Consider the following 16,669-nt stretch of genomic DNA (forward strand, 5'->3'; position numbering starts at 1 on the left):
AAATAGAAATTGAAAGAATCCATCGATCGCCTCCTCAAATAGATCCCAAAAAGAAATCTCCTAGGAATATTGTTGCCAAATTCCAGAGCTCCCAGATCAAGGAGAAAATACTGCAAGCAGCCAGAAAGAAACAATTTGAGTATTGTGGAAACCCAATCAGAATAACCCAAGATCTGGCAGCTTCTACATTAAGAGATCGAAGGGCTTGGAATGCGATATTCCGGAGGTCAATGGAGCTAGGATTAAAACCTAGAATCACCTACCCAGCAAAACTGAGTATCATGTTCCAAGGCAAAATATGGAGTTTCAATAAAATAGAGGACTTTCAAGCTTTCTCAGTGAAAAGACCAGAACTGAATAGAAAATTTGACTTTCAAACACAAGAATCAAGAGAAGCATGAAAAGGTAATCAAGAAACGGAAATTACAAGGGACTTACTAAAGTTGAACTGTTTTGTTTACATTCCTACATGGAAAGATGATGAGTATGATTCATGAGACCTCAGTATTAGGGTAGTTGAAGGGAATATCCATATATATACATATATATATATATATATATATATATATATATGTTAATGTATATATATAAGTGAATGTGTATGTATGTATATATCTATGTGTATATGTATGTATGTGTATATATATATGTGTTTATATATGTGTATATATATATATGTAAAAGAGAGAGAGCAGACACAGGGTGAGTTGAAGATGAAGGGAAGATATCTAAAAGAAATAAAATGAAATTAAGGGATGAGAGAGTAACATACTGAGAGAGGGAGATAGGGAGAGATAGAATGGGGTGGATTATCTCGCATAAAGGTGGCAAGAGGAAGCAGTTCTATGGGAGGAGGGGAGAGGGCAGGTGAGGGGGGAATGAGTGAACCTTGCTCTCATCAGATTTGGCCTGAGGGGGAATACCATACATACTCAGTTGGGTATCTTACCCCACAGGAAAGAAGAGGGAGGAAGATAAAAAAAAAAATAAAAGGTGGGGGGATGATGGAGGGGAGGGCAGATGGGGGTGGAGGTAATGAAAACAAACACTTTGGAAAGGGGACAGGGTCAAGGGAGAAAATTCAATAAAGCGGGATGGGTTGGGAAGGAGCAAAATGTAGTTAGCCTTTCACAACATGAGTATTGTGGAAGGGTTATACATAATAATACATGTGTGGCCTAGGTTGAATTGCTCAACTTCTTAGGGAGGGTGGGTGGGAAGGGAAGAGGGAAGAGAATTTGGAACTCAAAGTTTTAAAATCAGATGTTCAAAAACAAAAAAGTTTTTGTATGCAACTAAAAAATAAGATACACAGGCAATGAGGCGTAGAAATTTATCTTGCCCTACAAGAAAGGAAGGGAAAAGGGGATGAGAGGGGAGGGGGGTGATAGAGGGGAGGGATGACTGGGGAACAGGGCAACCAGAATATAAGCCATATTGGAGTGGGGGGGAGGGTAGAAATGGGGAGAAAATTTGTAATTCAAAATGTTGTGAAAATCAATGCTGAAAACCAAATATGTTAAATAAATAAATTGCATTTAAAACTAAAAAAAAATAAAAATAAAAAAAAATCACCAATAACTCACTATTCCTTATCAAGTAAACTAATACGTATTTATTAAATTAAGCAGCTATTAGTGCAATTAGAGCACTGGGCTAGAGTTGGAAGACTTGAGTTTAAATCTGGCCTCAGACATTTACTAGCTTTGTGACCTTAGGAAAGTCACTTAACCCTTGTTTTCCTCAGTTTCCCCACTTGTAAAATGGGGATAATAATAGCACCTACCTTGTATTGTGAGGAGAGAGTTGTTGTGAAGGTCAGATGAGATAATATTTGTAAAAGCACTTTGCATAGTGCCAGGCATGTAGTATGTGTTATATAAATGCTTACTACCTCCCTCTCTAAAAGGCTTAATATGTGAGGAATTGGAAGTTCAGTCTTGTTTGCCTGGAATACAGCCCTCCACTACAGTCTTTTATCTCATATTGTTTCCCTTGACAAAGCAGACTAGAAGCCCTAGACTTCTTTTGAACCTCTGACCTTTTCGTCTTTGCTAATTCTCATCAGATAATTTCTCTGTCCCAACTTCCTGGTTTCTGAGCTTGTCTAAGGAAACACATTTCTGTTAAATCCATACTGTACAACAATGATCGGTTCTTTACGGCTACTCCACCATCTTTTTCTTCAATTTCTATTGATTCTTTATTCTGTATTCCCCACTGTGGCTGTTCCAAACCTTTCCTTTTTTCCACCCACTCTCCATACTGTCAAGTAATCACAAACTTTATTACCTATTTTACGGAGATCTAGGCTGTCTGCTGTGAAATCCCATAATTCCATTTCTCTAAACCTCCAAATTTTTCTGTTGTCACACCTACATTCTCTTATTTCCCTGACGTTTCAGTGGAAGCAGGGCTCTACTCCTTCCCAAATCTAACCCCTTCACCTGTACTTAAGATCCCACCCCTTCCTGTCTTTTCTAGTTCTAATTCTGTCCATTTGTTGTACTTTCAATCTTTTCCTTTCCAGTGGTTTCTTTTTCTCTGCCTACAAATGTTCATGGCTCCTCTCTAACAGAAAAAGATCTTTCCATTCACCTTGCTATCCCCTCGAGCTACTTTCTTTCTTCTCCCTCTCTCTTGTCAAACATTGATCAAAGAGTCTACAATTTCTAGGTCCACTTCTTCATTATCAACTCATCCTTCATCCCCATGCAGTCCGGCTTCCACCTCCATCCCTGTGCTCAAACTACTCCCTAAAGGTGACCTCCTATTTTCTGAATATAATGGGCTGTTCTCAGTCTGTTTCCTTGCTGAATTCTTTGTGACATTTGATGCTTGACCAGCCTCTCTTAATTCAGTTTAAAAGGTTCTGAAAAGAGTGATGAAGAGAGTGAGAGCAATGGAGACCACATCGTGTAAGTTTGGCTGAAAGAATGGCAGACTTGGAGGGTAGAGGGTAAAGAGCCCAAGAAGGGGCATCACTCTGAGTATGAGGATGAATTGTTAGACATACTAAGAATACTGAAGTAGGTGGCGCATGGATAGAGTGCTGGGCCTGGAGGTCAAGAAGACTCATCTTCCTGAGTTCAAATCTAGCCTCAGGCACTTACTAGCTGTGTGACCCTCAGAAAGTCACTTAACCTTGTTCGCCTCAGTTTTCCCATTTGTAAAATGAGCTGGAGAAGGAAATGGCAAAGCACTCTGGTATCTTTGCCAAGAAGTCCCCAAATGGAGTTACAAAAAGTCAGACATGGCTGAAACAACTGAATGACAAAAATTAGAATTAACAAAATCTTTAGCATTGGAAGGGACTTTAGAGTCCAACCTCTACTCAAATCGCAAATATCAAATACAACATTTCCAACAAATGGTCATTCAACCTCTGCCGAAAAATTTCCTATGATGGGGAACTCATTGTCCTCTAAGGCAACTTATTCCATTTTTCAATATCATTCTCAACAATTTTTTTCCTCATGTTGAGCCAAAATCTGCCTCCCTGTAACTCTGATCCATGGCTCCAATTCCTTCCCTCTAGAGATAGATAGATAGATAGATAGATAGATAGATAGATAGATAGATAGATAGAATCTAATCCTTCTTCCACATGATAATTCTACTAAAGTAATCTGAAAAGTGTCATCATGTCCCCCTCCCCTTCCTCTCTACCTTTTCTTCTCCCAGACAAACTTCAACTAACACTTGAAATAATGTGAAGGATTTTTTTCATAGTCATCATCCTGTTCACCTTTCTTTGCATATACTCCAGCTTATCGATGTCTTGACTTTATTTGCCTCAGAGATTCTAATCAAGAGCATTATATAAAAATTAGAGTTAAGTTGAATGAACTGTTTTGGGAGGTAGTCAATTTTCCTATTCAAACTATCTGAATGAGCACTTGCTGACAATTGCATAGAAAGGATTACTATTCTGGTATAGAGTGGATGAAATCAGGGATTCTGGGTAACAGAGGTTAACCTGAGTTCCATGAATTTAAATACACACACACACACACACACACACACACACACACAACTGCCTTGCAATATGATTGGTTTCTTTTGTAATCCTTTATATTTTTATGCATTTAAAACATTATTCACCTGATTGTGAAAGGGATCTATGATTCAAAAAAGATTAAAAATCCCTGGACTAGAAGAACCTCTAAGTACTCTTCCAACTCAGATTCTGTAAGTTTACAACCTTTTTGCCTTCTATGACACTGTGCTCTCCTGGTTTTCTCCCAACTAGGTCTGGAGTTGCAAAGCTGGGTTCAAATCCCATCTTTGATACACATTACCAGTTTGACCTTGGGCAAGGGAAGGGAAGGCAAGGCAAAGCAAGGCAAGACAAGAGAAAGAAAACAGAGAAAAAGAAAGAATATATTTATCAAGCACTTAATTTATGCAAATCACTGTGTATAACAGGCCTTGCTCTCAAGGAATTCATATTCTAATGGGAGAAACAACACATGTAGAAGGTTTCAGATACAAGTCAGATGGAAAGGTCCCATAGTTATTAGGCTGCAGCAGCAAAACAGATGTTACTGACTCTTCTTTAACATTATTTTCCCCGATAAAATCATATCAGTTTCTGATGTTGAATCATTTAACAGTATCAAGGGCTTTGGTGGCAAGAACTTTCTTTTCTGAACCTTTAATAGACACAGCTATGGTGCCTGCAGGAGCCATGGTTAGGTTGCCTCCATTTCCACAGGGGCTGCTTCCCGGGATGATGTCGGCAGACACTAGGCTAGAAGCATTGCTACTCCAAGAACTCTTGGTTTCAGGATTCTGAGCCATTTCCATCAGTACCTGAAGGAAGATGGCTGTCAAGATGGCGGTGGTGTTTTCATTTTCCTGGCACATGTAGCTTCCTTCAGGTTACCTAGCTTCAGCTAGACTGGCTTGTCTGCCCTTTATGAAGGAATCGTTTGAAAGTTGGTGGGGATGACTCTACAGTTGCTTCCCTGAGTTATAGTGACAAAAGTAGGGTGGAGCAGGAATGGTGTTCTGGAGGAGGAGAGGAGTACTGCCACTTCGGGGACTCTTCTGCTTATCTGACCATGGGAAGGAGGAGTAACCTACTATTTCATATAAATGGGGTACAGAATATTACAGAAACATTAAAGAATGGGATAAAACTATTGGACATCTTACCTTACTCTTAACTGAACCAGACAAAAGAGGGTTGGAAGCTAGCATGCACACACACACACACGCACACACACACACACACACACACACACCCCACAGAGTTTGGCATAGAAATACATTAAATTCGAGAAAAAAGAAGTAGAGGCTGGGGGGAAGGAGGTATAATAGGTAGAGTAAAAGTAAAGAGTGAATAGTCACAAATAAAACAAATTTCTTCTTTGAAGGGTTGAAATAAAAGGTGGATAAAGAAGAAAGAAAGCATAAGAATCAGAGGTCAGGGTCTGGGCTTGGTGAAAAAATGGCACCATCAAAGAATATGACAGACCAATTATAGCTAATTACTATTGGTTGGATTCCATATCTTTCTAAGAGATCATGATAAAGAGAAATAAAAAATTAACAGTCATAACAGTGAAAGGAATGAATTCATCTATAAAATGGGAAAAGGCAACTAAATGGATTAAAAAGTAGAATCCAAAAATATGTTTACAAAACCATACTTGAAACATAAATGTTCACACAGAATTTTAAAATGATGGGATGAAGTAGAACTTATTATACTCAGAGTGAATTCAAAAAACAAAGATAGAAATTATAAGCTAGATAGCAATAAAAATAAACATTCCTAAAACAAACCAGCAGAAAGCTTATATTATTCTTAAAGACACCATAGGTAATGAAATAGTATCAATACTATGCTTTTCTTTGTACCAAATATCATAAGATCTTAATTATTAAAGTAAAAGATAATGAATTTATAAGATAATAAGAAATAGAAAGCAAAACCATAGTAAAGACTTCGATGCATCCTGTAGTATGAGCAATATCTGGTATATAGACTAAGCTAGTTTCTCCTTAAGTGAAACTGAACCCAGCCTTGAGATTTGTAAGACAAGGGCCATTAATATGGTTTCCTGGTAGCCTAAGTACAAAAACAAGACTATGAAGAAGCAGGAGTTGCTCTTCCTCACTTCTAACTGATGTGCCAGTACTACTAGCATGGCAGGGAAGCTATGTTTAACTGAATCAATGCTGTCTCCTTGCTGAAAGTCCTTTCCATGCTATGGTTGAGTAAATTTCCTTTTGTCAAATGTTAGATTATCTACAAATGTATCACCTCTTTCAAATTGTGAATTGTAAACAACACACCAGTTTGAATTCAGCCTGACCTACAACAGCAACTTTTAGACCTAGTCAAATCGAAGAAAATGGAAAAAAAAAGAAATTAAGAATTTTAATAAAATTTTGAAAAAATAGTTTTCTGGCAATTATTGAATGTGAATAGAAAGCTATATGCACATTTCTTGGCTGTGCATGGCAAAAACTTGACCATGACCATATGTTAGCATATAAAAGCCTCAAAAACATTCATAAAGCAGAAATATTTTTAAAATGTCCTTTAATGATCACAATGCAATAACATTGTTAATCAACAAAGGGCATTTGAACAAAGCATTCAAACTTTTAGAAAATAATACTAAAGAATTAATGAGTCAAAAATAAATCATAGAAACAATAGATAATTTCATCTAAGACACTGACAATAATGAGATGATATACTCAAATTTTGGTGAAGCCAAGGGAGTCCTTAGAGAAAATTTTTATATCTTTAAATACTTCCATTCACAGAAGATAGAAAGATAATGAATTTTTGTTTAAAAAAACTGAACATAAAAATAAAAATTCTGAAAACAAAAAAGAGATAAAGTTGAAAATTTTTTAAAAATGTTTTTGAATTGATAAATAAAATAGACTAGATGACCTCTGAGGTTCCTCTCAGCTCGAGATCTATGATCCTGTGATCCCAGAATGCTTCAGCCCTCTACTTTGTCGATAACATCCAGGTTTCTGTCCTGCCTCTTTTCTCTCTGTACACTCCCTTTGTTAGCGATCTCATCTTTTTCCAAAGCTTCAGTGATCACTTTAAGTTCTATTCTATGTAGGCCACAGTGGGGACCTATTTATGGATTCTTGACTTTCTCAGCTTTCACCCCCACCTGGTTGAGCTCAGCTTGAATTTTGTTCTTTGTGATCATGAGTGGTGGTGGAGCAGAGAGTAGAGGAAAAGCACACGGGTAGAGTAATGAAAAGGATAATGGGCACCCATATGTCACCCAGGAAGTGTTTAACTCTGGGTCGGTTTTTTTTTAGGATCTTTCTAGAGCAGTTCTTAAAATTTTTGTGTCATGGGCTCCTTTAGCAGTCTGGAGAAATCTATTGCCCTCTTCTCAAAATAATGTTTTTAAATGCTTAAAATAAAAATGCATAGGTTTACAAAGGAGACAAATTACAGCTATCAGAATATGTATGTATATATGTGTGTGTATGTATGTATACACACATATATACTATATATACACACACACACATATATATATGTATATGTATATATGTATATATACACATTTAAAGTATATATATATATATATATATATATATATATATATATATATATATATATATATATATATACATTTAAAGTAAGTTCACAGACCCCATATTAAGAAGCCTTGTTCTAGAAGATCTTTCAAAACCCTTTTGCAGCTAGGTGGTACAGAGGATAGAGTGCTAGGTCTGGAGTCAGGAAGACTCATTTTCCAGAGTTTAAATCTTTCCTCAGAAGAAATTAAAGCTATCTATAGGCATATGAAAAAATGCTCTGGATCACTACTGATTAGAGAAATGCAAATCAAAACAACTCTTAGATACCACATCTCTCCTGTCAGATTGGCTAAAATAACAAAACAGGAAAATGATAAATGCTGGAAAGGATGTGGGGAAATTGGAACATTGTTGCATTGCTGGTGGAGTTGTGAGCTGATCCAGCCATTTTGGAGAGCAGTTTGGAACTATGCCCAAAGGGCTATAGAAATGTTCATACCCTTTGACCCAGCAATACCACTTCTAGGGTTGTATCCCAAAGAAATCACGCAAGCGGGAAAAGGACCCATATGTACAAAAATATTTATAGCAGCTCTTTTTGTGGTAGCTAAGAATTGGAAATCAAAGGGATGCCCATCAATTGGGGAATGGCTGAACAAGCTGTGGTATATGAAGGTGATGGAATACTATTGTGCCATAAGAAATGGGGATGATGCAGACTTCATAACAACCTGGAAAAACCTACACGACATAATGCTGAGTGAGCGGAGCAGAGCCAGGAGAACATTGTGCACAGCCACAGATATATGGATTCCGTGAGGACCAACCCTGACATACTGCACTTTTCTCAGCAACCTAAGGGGCAAGGATAACTCCAGGGGACTCACGATGGAGAATGCTATCTTCATCCAGAGAAAGAACTGCGAAGTTTGAATATAGATTGAGGCGCACTACATGCTCGCCTTTTTTGGCTTGTTTTTTGTTTTTGTTTTTGGTTTTTTTTTTTTTTTTTGGTTCTGTTTCTTCTTTCTCATGATTCATTCCATTGGTCAAAATTCTTCTCCACGACTTGACTAGTGCATAGATTAATTCAATGCGAAGTTATACATGACAGTTATATGAGATTCCATGCTGTCTTGGGGAGGGAGGGGGGGAGGGAGGGGAGAAAAACTGGAACTCAAAACTATGTAGAGCCGTGTGTGGTAAACTAAAAATAAATAAAGAAATTTAAAAGAAAAATAAAAAAATAAAAATAAAAAATAAATCTTTCCTCAGTCGCTTACTAGCTATGTGACCCTGGGCAAGTCACTTGACCTCTAGCTGCCTCAGTTTTCTCATCTATAAAATTTCACCTCCCATAATAATAAATCCTACCTCAAAGGATTGCTAAGATGATAAAATGAAATAATACTTGTAAAGCACTTTGCAAAACCTTAAATCACTATGTAAATGCTAACAGTTATTCTGTTCTGATCTGAGAATGGAAACCAATATGCTATTGCGACAATATTGTCTTTTTAAATTTCTCTTGTTTTGCTTTGTTTTGCTTTCCATTTTGATCTGGACCTGGAGTTTCATCCCTGTAGTGAGCTTTCAATAAGGAAACTTCTATCAATGCAGACTGATAACCTCCTCTACAACTGATGGTCTTATTAGAAATTTGCCTGAGACACTGAGAAGTTACATGATTGCATGGGCTCATTCAGCCACTGTGTTAAAGGCAGAACCAGAACCTAGAGGTCCTTATTCCAAGGATAGTTTTCAATCTGTTCCCAATTTTTCCTCTACCTCCCTTACTTGATTTTCAAAATCCTTTTTGAGCTCTTCTATGTCCTGAGACCAATTCATATTTTTCTTGGAGGCTTTGGATGTAGGAGTTTTAACTTTGTTATCTTCTTCTGAGAGTGTGTTTTGATCTTCCTTGTCACCATAGTAACTTTCTATGGTCAGAATTTTTTCTGTTGTTTGCTCATTTCCCCAGTCTATTTCTTGACTTTTAACCCTTTGTTAAAGGAAGGCTCTGCTTCCAGGGTGGAGGGCACACTGTCCAAAGCTTCAGAGTTTTATGCAGCTCTTTTCAGAGATACTTCTAGGGACCTGTAAGTTTTCAGTTCTTCCAAGGTGGTATGATCTAAGGAGAGGTGTTTACTCCTCTCCTGGCCTGTGCTCTGGTCTGTGAGTCACCACAAGTACTTTTTTCTACCCTGGAACTGTGACAAGGGTGCCCCCTCCACTGTGGATGCAGGATGTGCCATGCTAATGCTCCTCTTCCCCTGAGACTGCTACCCAGGACTGTGACCTAGATCTGAGTATGAACAAAGCAACAGAGTCCTGTCTCAGTGCTAGCAAAAAGACAGCTATAATCTCCTTCTGACTGCTTTACTGTCTGTGGACTGAGAGCTCTGGAAGCATCTGCTGAATCAGTGGCTCCCAAGGCCTGCTCCTGGTTTGCTGGGTTTGGGGCTGTGGTGTCTCAGCCTGTGCTGGACTGTGCTCCACTCTCACCCAGCTGCAACAAACATTTCTTGCTGACTTTCTAAGTTATCTTTGGCTGGAAAAGTATTTCATCCCATCCTTTTGTGGGTACTGCTGCTCCAGGAATTATTTTATGGCATTACGTAAAGGTGTTCAGGGGGATCTTGGAGATACCTCAAGAGAGTCTTGCCTTTTCTCCATCATCTTGGCTCCACCCCCCATAGCTCTCAATTGGAATTGTACCAGACATCAAAGAGGGTTGTTAGAGGTGACACTGGACTTACCAAACATAGGGGATTCTGATGCTGAGGATCTCTTCTAGAACCAGGGCACCCAGGGCACCATCTGTTACAAATTTATCTTTTAGACTTACAGGTGACAGCACCATCATTCACTACCCATCCACCCCTCAGCTCTGGGCATTGGCAAATGCTTATAGCTAGAAACTGCCAACACAATCCCTGGACCCCCATGTCAGTGAAGCCTGTGACCAAGCTATTGAAGGCTGCTTGTACTAAACCCCTGAAGTGCTACCCTTGCCCCAGTATTAAAGTGTTCTCTTGTATCTCACCTTCCTTTTTCTTCAAAAATCTTGTTCACTCAAGGCAAGGACCCTCACTTTTGTATTTTTATCCCCAGTGCCTGGCCCAGAACTTTGCATGTTAATCACTTAATAAATGCTTCTTAATTACTGAAGGAAATAAAAAATTGATACCCCTCTTTAAAAAAAATATTAAAGTTGCCTATTCTAGATTCTAAACTAAGGGACCTTTCCAACCCAAGCCTCACTTGCTCATTGTTTGGGTTCTGATGGCTCAGAGTGAGAGTAAATAGCAACTGTCTCTGTTCTGGCCAGAAACTCTAAAAGTCGTCTCCTCCCAGATGAATTCTTTTGTGAAGGCAAACTAGGCCATCTTTTGCCTCATTTCTTACATAGCCTTTAATCACTGAATGAGTGTTGCCTTAGACAAACTGAGACCAGGGAAAGACTTAAGAAGTCCAAGATCTCCCACTGCAACTGGGGCCATCACCAGTTGTCATGACCTGTGTCTTGCCAACAGACTATGATGACTCTGGAGGAGCCTAATGACTCTGCATAGCTCTTCTTCACTTAAATATAATTCACTTGCAAGTCAAGACATCATCTTCCTGATGTCATTGGTTGTCTTTGAGAACATAGGATCATCAACAACAGGAGACCTTTAATTTTCCTTTCAGTTTGTCTGACCCAGTCCACTGGGTAGAAACTATACAGTCTTACAGCTGTTCTACAATGAAATACATCCAATAGGAAAGAACCTCTGAGGATATGGAGAATATTACAGAAAACAACTTAGAAGGCATCTTCTGGCTATGACATTTGGTGATTTTGTGATCCCTGTGTGTAACCTGATGTGCTATCACTTTCTCTGTTTGGTCCTAGTTTTAGGCAAGGTAAAGAAAAGCAATAAGCATTTATTAAACACTTACTATGTGCCAGGCACTGTACAAGCACCACGGAACCAAATATAAGCAAAAAAGAAAGACAGCCACTGCCCTCAAGGAGTTTATGTTCTAATTGGAGACGACAAAACACTAAAGGGATCTGAAAAGGTGTTGAGGGTGAGAGAGGAGGGATTCCTTGTGGGACAGAGGAGGGGTCCCATAGGTTTTGAAGCCCAGAGAGTCAGAAGCACCACAATGAGGACAATAGAAGTTGGTTAGCCCGGGCTCTTCCTCAACATGGTGGCCCTACTTTGAACTCACCAGTGAGAGAATGGGGCCAGCATGACTGAGGTATAGTCTATTAGAAGAAGGACACAGGGGAAGATACAAGTTCGGGGTGAGGTGTGTTCGGGTGTTGAAGTAGCTCCAGGGTAAGATTGCTGCTAAGACATTGTGTTCTACTGGGACAGAGAAAAAATCCATGTCCCCTTACACGTAATGATGCTTCAAAATCTTAATGGCAACTCTGGCATCCAACCTGTATGGCCCAAGGCAAGTGACTTCACCTTTCAGGGCCTTAGTGTTCTCATCTATATAAAGATGGTGTTAGACCAGATGGCCTCTGGAGTCCTTTCCAGCTATAGGTATGTGATTCATCTTCTTCTCTTCTCCAGTTTTTGCATCCCCCACACCTCACTACACAGCCATTTCAAAGGAGTCAGACATGTCCATTACCATGATAGAAACAAAAGAAGATGGGGAGGGGTGGAGCCAAGATGGTGGCTGGAAAGCAGGGACTTGCTTAAGCTCTCCCCCAGGTCCCTCCAAACACCTATAAAAAATGGCTCTAAATAAATTCTAGAGCTGCAGAACCCATGAAATAGCAGAGGGAAGCAGGGCTCCAGCCCAGGACAGCCTAGATGGTTGCTGGGAAGGGTCTAGCCAATGGAGCTGGCAGTGGAGCGCAGCCTAGCATGGGGCACCAGGATCAACCAGACTGGGAGCCCTGCAGGACAGGCTATAGGGCCCTGAATCATTGAGCTGTGGCAGTTACCAGACTTCTCAACCCACAAAAGCCAAAGACAACAGAGAAGGTTAGTGGGAAAAACTTCTGGGACAGAGTGAAAGGAGTTCGCAGTAGGCCACCACCCTGGGGACTGTGGAGGTGGTGCAGCTCTGAGGCTGCTTCCAGAGCTACAGCTACAGTTGCTTCCAGCCCCAGGCCGACCTGGTAGAAGGAATTAAGTGGCAGATTAGAGCGGCAAAGCCTGCTTTGCCCTGCCTGGATCTGGGCCACAATCCTGGTTGGTGGTTCTTGGGGGAGAAGGAGTGCTGGTGTGGCAGAGCTTGCTGTGTAGAAGTAGCTCTGAAAACAGCAGCCCAGTCCCTCAAGGTTGGGACAAAGTACTCTCTACTCTACAAGCAGTCACACCCCAACGAAAAACTCAAGTGTCAAGTAGTTGGCTGCTAACATGAACAGGCAGTGAAAACAGACTCAGATTCAAACTCAGACTTTGGAATCTTTCTTTGGTGACAAAGAAGACCAAAACAAATAGCCAGAAGTCAACAAAGTCAAAGAGCCTACAACCAAAGCCTCCAAGAAAAACATGAACTGGTTTCAGCCCATGGAAGAGCTCAAAAAGGATTTGGAAAAGCAAGTAAGAGAAGTAGAGGAAAAATTGGGAAGAGAAATGAGAGTGATGCAGGAAAACCATGAAAAACAAGTCAATGAATTGCTAAAGGAGACCCAAAAAAATACTCAAGAAAATAACACCTTAAAAAATAGACTAACTCAAATGGCAAAAGAGCTTCAAAAAGCCAATGAGAAGAATGCCTTGAAAGGCAAAATTAGCCAAATGGAAAAGGAGGTCCAAAAGACCACTGAAGAAAATACTACCTTAAAAATTAGATTGGAGGAAGTGGAAGCTAGTGACTTTTTGAGAAATCAAGGTATTATAAAACAGAACCAAAGGAACGAAAAAATGGAAGACAATGTGAAATATCTCGTTGTAAAAACCACTGACCTGGAAAATAGATCCAGGAGAGATAATTTAAAAATTATTGGACTACCTGAAAGCCATGATCAAAAAAATAGCCTAGATATCGTCTTTCAAGAAATTCTCCAGGAAAACTGCCCTGACATTCTAGAGCCAGAGGGTAAAATAGAAATTGAAAGAATCCAATGATCACCTTCTCAAAAAGTTCCCAAAAAGAGAACTCCCAGGAATATTGTTGCCAAATTCCAGAGCTACCAGATCAAGGAGAAAATACTGCAAGAAGCCAGAAAGAAACAATTTGAATAATGTGGAAACACAATCAGGATAGCACAAGACCTAGCAGCTTCTACATTAAGGGATCATAGGGCTTAGAATATGATATTCCGGAGGTCCATGGAGCTAGAATTAAAACCAAGAATCACCTACCCAGCAAAACTGAGTATAGTGCTCCAAGGCAAAGTATGGACTTGTGGAAATCAATGCTGAAAACTAAAAATATTAAATAAATAATAAAACGTGAAAAAAAGAAACAAAAGAAGATGGTACCATGGAAACTAGGTAAGGCAATAGATAGAGTGCCCCAGGGTCTTGAGTCAGGAAGACTCATCTTCCTAAGTTCAAGTCTGGCTTCAGATACTTACTAACTGTGTGAACTTAGGCAAGTCACTTAACCCTGTTTGTCTCAGTTTCCTCATCTGTAAAATTAGCTGGAGAAGGAAATGGCAAAATTCTCCAGCATTTTACCAAGAAAACTTCAAGTGGGGTCACAAAGAGTAGAATACGAATGCAAATGACTGAACAAAAATAACAACAAGAATTGGCTGTCTAATAATCTTCTTGAGAACTTAAGTGCCATGGATAGAGTACAAAAGGACAAGACCTTTACATATTTTCCTTTTTTTCATTTTTAACTGTTCCTGACTATTCCCAAGAGGGAGACTACAGAGTCTCTTAAAAATGAAAGGGAGGGAGGGGGGAGAGAGAGAGAGAGAGAGAGAGAGAGAGAGAGAGAGAGAGAGAGAGAGAAAGAGAAGGAAGGAAGGAAACCCATTTTGAAGGTAAATTTGAAAAGTTTACTTGCATTTCATCAGGCTTTGGAAATGATCATTTAGAACTGGAAAGGATGTTAAAGATTTTTTCAATCCCTTCATTGACAAATGAGGAAACTGAGGCCTGAAGAAAAAGAAGAATTTGCCCAAATTTACACAAATAATCTGTTTCATCCTGTTTAATGTGTCCTATATTGATCCTTCCAGGATATGTCATATTCCTCACCCTTGCTTGAAACTATGACCGCTTAGTGATTAGTAAGTAAAATCTATGTTCAGCCTTCTGTTTTTCAACCTAATATTACAGATTCCTGCCTTACTTCATAACCACCTATTTCTTCTCACTGCATTTCCTCCAACCATTTCCTTCTGTAATCTGTGTTCTTTTCTCTGAGCTTCCTGCAGAGAAAGGACAATGGACAAGTTAAGTGAGAAAGATGATTTACAAGGCCTCCTTGCTTTCTTCTAAGGAAAATCTCCATGACAGGAGTAAGTGAATATTTTGCATGATGGGAAGCTGTGGTATTAATAAAAATGCCATTTTCCCCCTAGAAAGAACATTTGCCTCTCTTTTAGAAAGCACTTTGCCTCCTCCTAAACCTATCAGTTTTGAGGGAGTTCTGTCAGGAATCATTTCAGAGCTCATCAAGATGACTCATCCACCACATCTTTTACATTTCAGTTTCATCCAGTGAGGCTGCATTAAGAATTTCCTATTGATAGAGTCAGAGAACGTGGGTTCCAGTCTCTGCTACTCCTCCACCATGGGACCTTGTATAACTTGTTTAACTTCTCTGCTCCTGAGGTTCCTCTCATGTAGAAAGGACTTAATAATTTTTTCAGTTAAATAAAATACAGGACATGACTCACAGGACAGGTTGTTTGGCTCAATGGATATTGCAAGTTTTAATGAAGATATCACATGTAATTTTATACACACACATATACACAAACATACACATATATGTTTATATGTATACATACAAATACACGTATATACACACATACATGTGTATTTATGCTTCAAGACACCAGGGCTTATCCATCTGCCCTGATGCCACTGGATCTCATCACTGGAAGTGTCGTAACAGCTATTACCCTATGACTCTTCTCACAATCCCTATGAATGCCCAGGGCAGAAGAAAACTCCCTTCCCCGGCTACCAATCTTCGTTATGTGTTGTAATTCTCTAATGGAATATAAACTTTTTGAAGGAAGAAACTGCTTCACTTTTATATTTATATGCTGACACAGCGATTGGCACATAGTAGGCATTTGAATATTTTATATGAATGTACTTTTCCATCAATAGAATGTAAGCTTCTTGAGGGTAAAGACTGTTTATTGTTTGTCTTTGTATCACCAGTTCCTAGGACAGTGCCTGACATGTAATAGGGAAAGAAAGAAAGATAGAAAGAAAAAAATGAAAAATAGAAAAAAGAAAGAAAGAACAAAAAAGAAAAAAGAAAGAAAGAAAGAAAGAAAGAAAGAAAGAAGGAAGGAAGGAAAGGAAGGAGAAGAAAGCAGGAAGGAATAGAAAGGGAAGGAAGCAAATGAGAAAGAAGGAAGGGATGAAGAAAGAAGAAAGAAAGAGAAAAGAAGAAAGAAAGAAAGAAAGAAAGGAAGGAAGAAGGAAAGAAGGAAAGAAAGGAGGAAAAAAGAGAAAGGAAGGAAGGAAGGAAGAAAAAAGGCAGGAGGGAAGGAAGGAAGGAAGGAATGAAGGAATGAAAGAAAGAAAGAAAAGATAGATGTAGATATACTCTCAAATTTACGTATGAAACATTTTCTTTCAAGATTCTGTGTGTGGATCAGTTTTTATTAAACACTCACGATAACAGCCCCTAATAGCGCTGTGGGTTATATAACTTTCGTATGTCACTTTCTGATCAGCCCAGTCACCCCCATACTCTTTGTTTCACGTTCATTTAGTGACTGTCTCCAAGAACACGTAATGTCTGGTTCCTTTTAAACCCATCCACCAGACGTGAATCTGCCCAATGTGTCACTACAACTTATTCTCGTACAGTATCCTCACACACTGTACACATTGTCTGCCTCTCCCCAGAGGTAGCTTCGAAGGTAAGAGAAGTCACGAAGAAATCTAAAACATTAAAATGATAAATACTTACCAGTTGGGGGAGGCTGATTTTTGTGATTCGTAATAAATGCAATAAGAGCACCATT

This window comes from Trichosurus vulpecula, chromosome 9, assembly GCF_011100635.1.
Source record: "Trichosurus vulpecula isolate mTriVul1 chromosome 9, mTriVul1.pri, whole genome shotgun sequence".
In the NCBI taxonomy this organism is placed as follows: domain Eukaryota; kingdom Metazoa; phylum Chordata; class Mammalia; order Diprotodontia; family Phalangeridae; genus Trichosurus; species Trichosurus vulpecula.